Here is a 7,321-nt window from a genome sequence, read left to right as displayed (position 1 = left end):
CATAACTGACACAAATCCTTATTAGAGATGAATCCCCAAACCGTAACAAACATGCAAAAACTTGAATATCAATATTAGTGAAAAAATGTAGTTGAATTTTCGAATCCTATGAAGTTCTCGAGATTAGAAGCTAATCCAGAGAAAACATAGGAGAGCGCGCGTATTTAGGAGAGTTGATTTAATACTTTTTAGTGAATCCGACATTGGGATTAAACTATAGATAGTACTTGGATTTTTGCAAAAGAATTGGAACAGCTCGTAATTATATCGACAATGTCTCAACTTTAAGAAAGTAAAGTTCCTAGAGAAACGATTCGGGGCATTGGGATTAAACTGTAGATACTACTTGGAGTTTTGCAAAGGTCTGTAAAAGAATTGGAACAGCTTGTAATTATATCGACAATGGCTCAACTTTAAGAAAGGATAGTTCCTAGAGAAACGATTCGGGGCATTGAAGTTTATCTTTCCAACTAACGTCGGTGAATGGACAACATTTATTGACTTAATTAAAAACGAAGCATCAGAGTTAAATCTACGTTTTTGAAGTGACGGCAAGGGCAGCGAAACCAATCTATTTTTGTAAAGAGGCAAGCAGAGAAGCGGGCCGCGGCCCGAATTCCTAATGATAAAGAGCAAAATTGGTTTTGAACGGATTCTTTTAAATCTATATTGTGCTTATAGGAAAGGTAGCACACAACAGACGCATATTAAAGTATTGGTCCCATTAAGTTCATATATGACCTCTTGTAACGTAAGGGTTGTCAAGCTCCTTAGATCGCCGTTGAATAGAATCAAGCCTATTGACATACCTTTATTTACGGAGAGGTCGATGTGCAAATTAAAACGAAGCTTATGGTCAAATAAAATGCCTAGCTTCATGAACGAATATACATTTTCCAACTTTTGTATATAAATCAGCAGTGAATAGAGCGCTCCTCGAGAATAGAAGCTTTCTTCCAGTTTGATAAGATGTAGAAAGCACCATGATCACCGATGTACAAGGTGAACAGAAAGGGGTCCAAACGCCTACCTTGAGGCACACCTGAGGTTACGGGGAATTTATTAGAAGTGATGGAGTTAAAGAGAACCTTGATTTTTTGAACCCCCTCTCATATAACAAATATTGCAGTTCATATGACAAAAAGGTCTAATTTTCAATGCGTTATGATGAAAATCAGATCATAATGGTAATATCAATTCAAAATAGAAAAATTAACTGTACCAAATTTAGGTTATCTCGCCCTATTTTCTGGCTCCTACCTTATATAATTTTTTCCATATTATATTTTCATGAAACTTGGTCCTTTGTAGGGCAGGGAAGTCTAAGTTTCAATATGTTATTTAGAAAATTATCGCATAATGGTAATTCGTACAAAAATTAACTGTGCTGAATTTTGAATATATAACTAAATTTTTGAGCCTATTAGGCACAACAAATTTTACGGAAAGTAAGTCTTTATTTTCAAAGAGGTCTAATTTTGCAAATACAGTTCCATAATAGTGAGCTTATACAAAAACATGGTATAATTTTTGGGTTCCATGGCAACCGTAAGAATTGTGTGTGACAATGTGGTGTAGGACATTCAATAGTCAGTCTAGCTCGACTATAATGTACTCCATTGTTTTATTTTCGTTACGATTGTTTTGTTGAAATTGAACATGTCATACGATTTGCTAACTGAACTGAACTGAAGCTAAGTTCCAAGTTCTGAAATCTTGTTATTCTCAATCTTTATCTGAATTTTATACAAAGGGCTGCAAAAACGCCACTATTTTCGAAATAATTAAATTACCTTTATTCAATATTTCTTATTTCTATGTACATATATTTAAATATATTTTATGGAATTTTCCAAACGATTCTTAAAAAAAACTTTCTATATTTATTTAACATGTGGCAGGTTTTTCGCTTCTGAGCATTTGTTAATTTAAACGATTTTGATTGCTGTGGGCACGTATACATTTTACAAGAAGAAACAGAGAAACTGGCAAGTTAAGATATTTAATAAGACGAACTATATGAAAACAAAAATGTGTTGTCCCCGTTAATGTTAACCTTGCACTCATTCTTTATCCGTTCGTTTCTCTTAGGGTTCATTGTTGATAAATCCTTCTCATCTGATTAAGAATGCAACACATTATGTTTGAAGGCTCACTTGATATTTCGACGAATTCTGACATAGGTTCGTCCTCGACCGTTTCATCAAAATCAGCATGTAACTTCGGGATACCCCTGCACCATGGGTTCATTTCTATGAATGAGAATGCAGAACAGACTTTTTCCGAATGCCAGTTGCGCATTAGGGATATCTTCCCCGATATAGCGATCTTTTCCACAGATCGTGATGACAATCTATCTACGAAGCTCTTCCGCTGTTGATGCCTCATGTCAAATACCGTCGACTGGCAATGCCATTCATCAAAACTCTTCTTCTTTTCTTCTGCGATTTCTATGGCAATATGGTGTCGTTCCTTTCTCTTATTGCGAAGTACAAGTGGCGACTATGCATTTTTCGGAAAGTTATCGGCTTCGGATGTGATATTTGTAAGTGGTCTTAGTTTTGGCTGCTATCCTTACCTAAGGATAATGGTGTAGTGTGGCAAAGTTATCTTCATCATTAGGATCACGTCAGTACTCGTTGGACTGGAAGACAAAATCTACAATACTTCAGTAAATCCTTGCTCCAATTTAAAGATATTTCCATTAATATCTTTGTTAGAATTCTTACCAGATTACTTAGCAACGACTTCCTCACATACTACGAATGAGATTTCATATTACTACCGGGTTTAAACAAAATTTGTGAAAAACTCATCAATTTTAACAGTTGTAACAACATCTTTTTGTGGTTTCTTTGATCATTCACAATTAATATGCTAAGGCACAAAGTGTCTCGTCTTGACATTTTTTGATGCAATTATTGCTCATATAACTTGCTGCATTACCTACGGCATACCGCCCTTTGTGTTACGGGTGCGTGGAATTTATGGATATATGATCAGTTTGAGAACAATTGTAAGAATTTACAGGTCTTTTTTGGCTGATCCGATAGCTCAATTCTTGTGGTCGCTCGATGTAATTGGCGAAAGATCATATTTTGATCTGCTACTTATTTACTCTTTTATTTCCTCATACACACAGTAATATCTCGTTGGAGTTCACTCCAGAAATAGCATTCATTTGAATTTGTCATTTTCAGCTCAAATTCAGTAATGGCATTTATAATGTGTCGGAAAATCTCGCTTTCGGGTAGACGTCGTCGCTTTCCGTAAGACACCATTTTGTAGAAACATTCCTGTGGGGTCCCAAGATGGGGTGTCTTCGGCTGCTATATCTTAACATGGATGTTTCCTACTTTTTCTATCCAAGAAAGAATTTAAAAACGCTGCGACAAGTTGTGATCGGGACGTTTTCTTCCATTGACTGTTTCCAATATTTTGCAGGCCTTTTCCTTTCTTTCTGAATCGCAAGTATGTTATCAACCAAGAGATATGCTTTACAAAGTCTATTAATGCGGTTAACGAACTGTGTAACGTTGAGTGTTTTTCATTCCACGTGGGTTAATTTCGGGTAGTATGTTAACGATGGCGCTCATATTGTAAATCAAAAGTTGTGTTAAGGGTTATTGCCAGCTTCAATACGTGTCGTTGCACCCCTACATGAAAACGTGGTTTTTCCGAGAGTTAGAGACTTACTTCTAGCCACATCTATTTCTGCCATATGTTTGATGCATTTGCATCGTCTCACCATCAGATCAGCGTTGGTTAATTTATTGATGAAAGCTTGCTTCCCGATGACTGTGGGCTTTTTGGTATGGTCATCCGACATTTTTTCCAAAATCGGTTATTTTCTTAAATAATAGAATACGGTTGCCTTTGTTGAGGAACTTTACCGCTGCTACTTCCACCACCACCCACCATATTGTTATGTCTATTTAGGCAATCTAGAAAATCCCGCTTCTGATAATTGGTGGCCTGGCATTTGGTTTCGTAAGTATATTCTAAATATTTACTAATTAAAGCGTTTTGGTTACTATAGCCACGTATTTATTTTAGAAATATATTTCAAAAGACAAAGACCATATGAAAACAAAAACATGTCCTCTCCGTTGATGGTAACTTTTTATTCATTATTTGTCCGTTGACTTTTTGTAGCGTTGGTTGCTCAAAACTCCGACCAAAGCTGATGTCGGCGGCATATTTTTGTTTATATATAATTGTGGCTGTCAAAATCCGAAAAATAACAGCTGGTTTTCTTTGATAATTACACAAACAAACAACTAGTAATGGAGTAGTGGACGAATATGTAACTAATTGGAAAAAAAAGAAAAAAAGGAAATTTTAGAAAATTGATTATATGCTTACTCTACTCATATATTTTGCATAACTTTTCCGAAATGAAATGAGTCAAATTTATACAAAATTTAAAGAAATAAATTAGAAAGAAATTTGTCACTTAATTGTAAAAAAAGTGTGCAAGTAAATAATTTTTATGCTAATTTTTAAATTGAGAAAGCTTGTGTTATTTCTTAAAACGACCGGGCTTAATCAAAGTTACTACAAATCTCTCTTTTACAGTTGCGCTTGGAGAAAAACAGCTGTAAAAGGAAATGATAAACAGCTGTTAGAAAGTGAACTATTAGTCCAAAAATGTATAAAAATAAAATAAAAACTAGAGTGTATTGTGAAGAAAAAGAAATTTGACAAAATTATGCACAATTTATTTTTCAATGTAGAGTTAAATTAGGCAATGTTAACCAATATGTAGGATTACAGCATACAACATGTCGTAACTTCTGCAACATTTGCTTCTACCTTGTAACATTTGTGATGGATACAAGCCTGCAAAAATACAAAGTGCAATTGTTAATCTCACTCGTACGAAAGCAATTGACTTTAAGAAATTTATGTTTGGGTTTTGGGAAAGAGGAAGAAAAAACGATTGACTTAGGAAGCCTAAAGAGATAAAATCGTATGTCGATAAATATCGTGAAGAAAACGAGAAATTTTAACTGATTGAAAAGAAAAAGAAAGAGTTTGATTCGCCCACCAGATGGTGTGATTTTTATTGATTTTTCGGAATTTTAAATTGTTAATTTTCATATGAAATTCGGACAAAACAAAGAAATAAGTCAGTTGATAAACATTGAACGGACAAGAAAAGACAACTTGCTGCAACTAAATTAGAAAAGAAAAATGGCGACAGACATGGAAGTGGATTGAAGAAAATATATGACAAATAAAAAAGATATAAGCAAACAAATTACAAAGAAAAGAAATTAACGCACCTGAAATCAAAAAGATATTATTAAAGTATGTTTAAAAGAAAACATTGTTCATAAGTCGTTTTTCAAAAAAAAAATTATATTTATATGTATAATACATCAGAACACGAACATAATCTTTATATACTTACAAAAAATCATCTACATATATATGTACAACGAGGTCACAGAACTAAATAATCTTGTTGTTTTATACGTTTGTTTATATCAAAGAAATGTAAAATAAATACTTAAAAAGTTCTTCTAATGAGACGATTATACGCGAACGAAATGTTATACGCAATTGTTACGTGTGTGTATCGTATGTAATTGCATTCTCGAAAACGACTTAAACAATTAAAACTTCTATTAAGTTTCCGAAAAATAATGGTTGAAAAATAAAATTAGTTGTTTGTATCAGTATTTAAAAATTCCCCTGCAACAGTTACAATTTTTAGTGCGCTATATAATAACAGCCACGTTTATTTTACACCATTACAACCATATCTTCCAAATACACAATCACCGATAATATTCGTGTGGGTCCTGTAACTGACTTGCATCAAGAAAAAAGCAAAGAGATTTAAATTGTATTTGGATTTCGCGTTAAAACTGAGTATATTAAGCATCATAATCAGTGTCCAAGCGTCCTATCCAGTTTCGTGATCCTAAATTTAAAGTACGTATCGGCATTGTCGGTAACAACCAAAAACAGCATTATCAGCAGAATATTATAAAGGTCTTAAATTTATTTTCAGATTATTCAATGCATTTTTATAAACCACAACTTCAGTGTCTCCCGTAGAGCCAAAAGCGAAGTATAGGGTTGACTTATGATCTGCCCGTTCAGTAAGTAAGTTTGTGCAGCGTCCATACCGTAAGTGTGACACAAAGTACGCTATCAACAATTGTATCAGAGGTGTTACAAGAGATGTGTGGAGTGGATCCAAAGGATCGTAAACAGGGATTCGAAGATAGAGTTTTGCCAGAAATGTAGTATTCTGGGCGGTAATTGAAATTTTTGCCTTATAAAAAACGATCATTATAATATTTTTACTATTTATTATAGGGATGTGTTGATGGAAAGCATACATGTTTTTCAAATCAAAGTAATCGGAATATTTGTGTTTTAGCAACTTCTTTTTATTTTCATAAATATAAACATTTTTTTCTAGATTTGCGAGCATGATATTAAAATCATGCCGGTCAATTTCAAATTTCCCGGATTTTCCCATGATTCGCATGTGTGGAAACAATCCAGTCAAAGCTTACCTCGGCATGAAAGCAATGCTTGGCTTCTCAGTAATCGATGAAAAAAAAAAAAATTAAAGAGCCAAAAACTACATCGTTCTTATGATGATAGTGGATACGCTCTGGAGCCTTAGCCCTTGGCCTTACCAAAGTTCGGCGAATTTTCTTAAAGAAAAGTACGAAATCCATTGTAATTCGAGAAGCACTATGGAAATATGCATTGAAGTATAAAGATCTGTATTACAGTATTTAGTATTTCGAAAATCTAACTACAAGTTTTGACCATTTCTATAGGTTGCTAGCGTATTTTACAGGAAGAGCGGAAGAGGTGCTGCAGCCCAATGGTTATGAGAAGATGCAAGAAGATAATTTGAATACCCCCACACTGGCGACCTGCGAAGATGACGGTGTGATATTTTGCGGAGACATCTCAATTGAAGCAATTGGTTGAGGAAATCAGAAGATTGCTGGTACAAGGATTTTAAATATCATAACAATGCCAAAAATGTAAATAATTTTTGAAGTTATAACTCGGACAAAAATTTACATAAAAATGATGTGAACACTGAACGTATTAATGCTTGTTTTACTTAAAAGAAAACTTTTTATGTACTGAATCTTTTTTCTATTTGTTCATATATGAGCATAAATGAACAAAAGGTTTGGGATACAGGACCCGCAGAGAAAACTTAATATAGTGATGAAAAAGATATCGTTAATATGAATTAATGACTAATAATATATTATAGCAGAACTATTAATATTCATTTTTATGGAATACCTGTAAGAAAGAATAAAATAATAAA

At 33.7% G+C, this 7,321-nt stretch overlaps 1 long non-coding RNA gene across 1 annotated transcript; it reads left to right on the top strand.

Annotated features, from left to right (window-relative positions):
• Positions 1-5,350: 5,350 nt before the first annotated feature.
• On the top strand, positions 5,351-7,103 carry LOC119637645. The gene is made up of 4 exons (XR_005247307.1): positions 5,351-5,943; positions 6,023-6,272; positions 6,334-6,373; positions 6,440-7,103. It is a non-coding gene; the product is annotated as an uncharacterized LOC119637645 (long non-coding RNA).
• The last annotated feature ends 218 nt before the right edge of the window (positions 7,104-7,321 follow it).

This window comes from Glossina fuscipes, unplaced genomic scaffold (assembly GCF_014805625.2).
Source record: "Glossina fuscipes isolate IAEA_lab_2018 unplaced genomic scaffold, Yale_Gfus_2 60, whole genome shotgun sequence".
Classification (NCBI taxonomy): Eukaryota; Metazoa; Arthropoda; class Insecta; order Diptera; family Glossinidae; genus Glossina; species Glossina fuscipes.
Note: the sequence above shows the minus strand (reverse complement) of the source record. Positions and strands in the feature narration are given on the sequence as shown.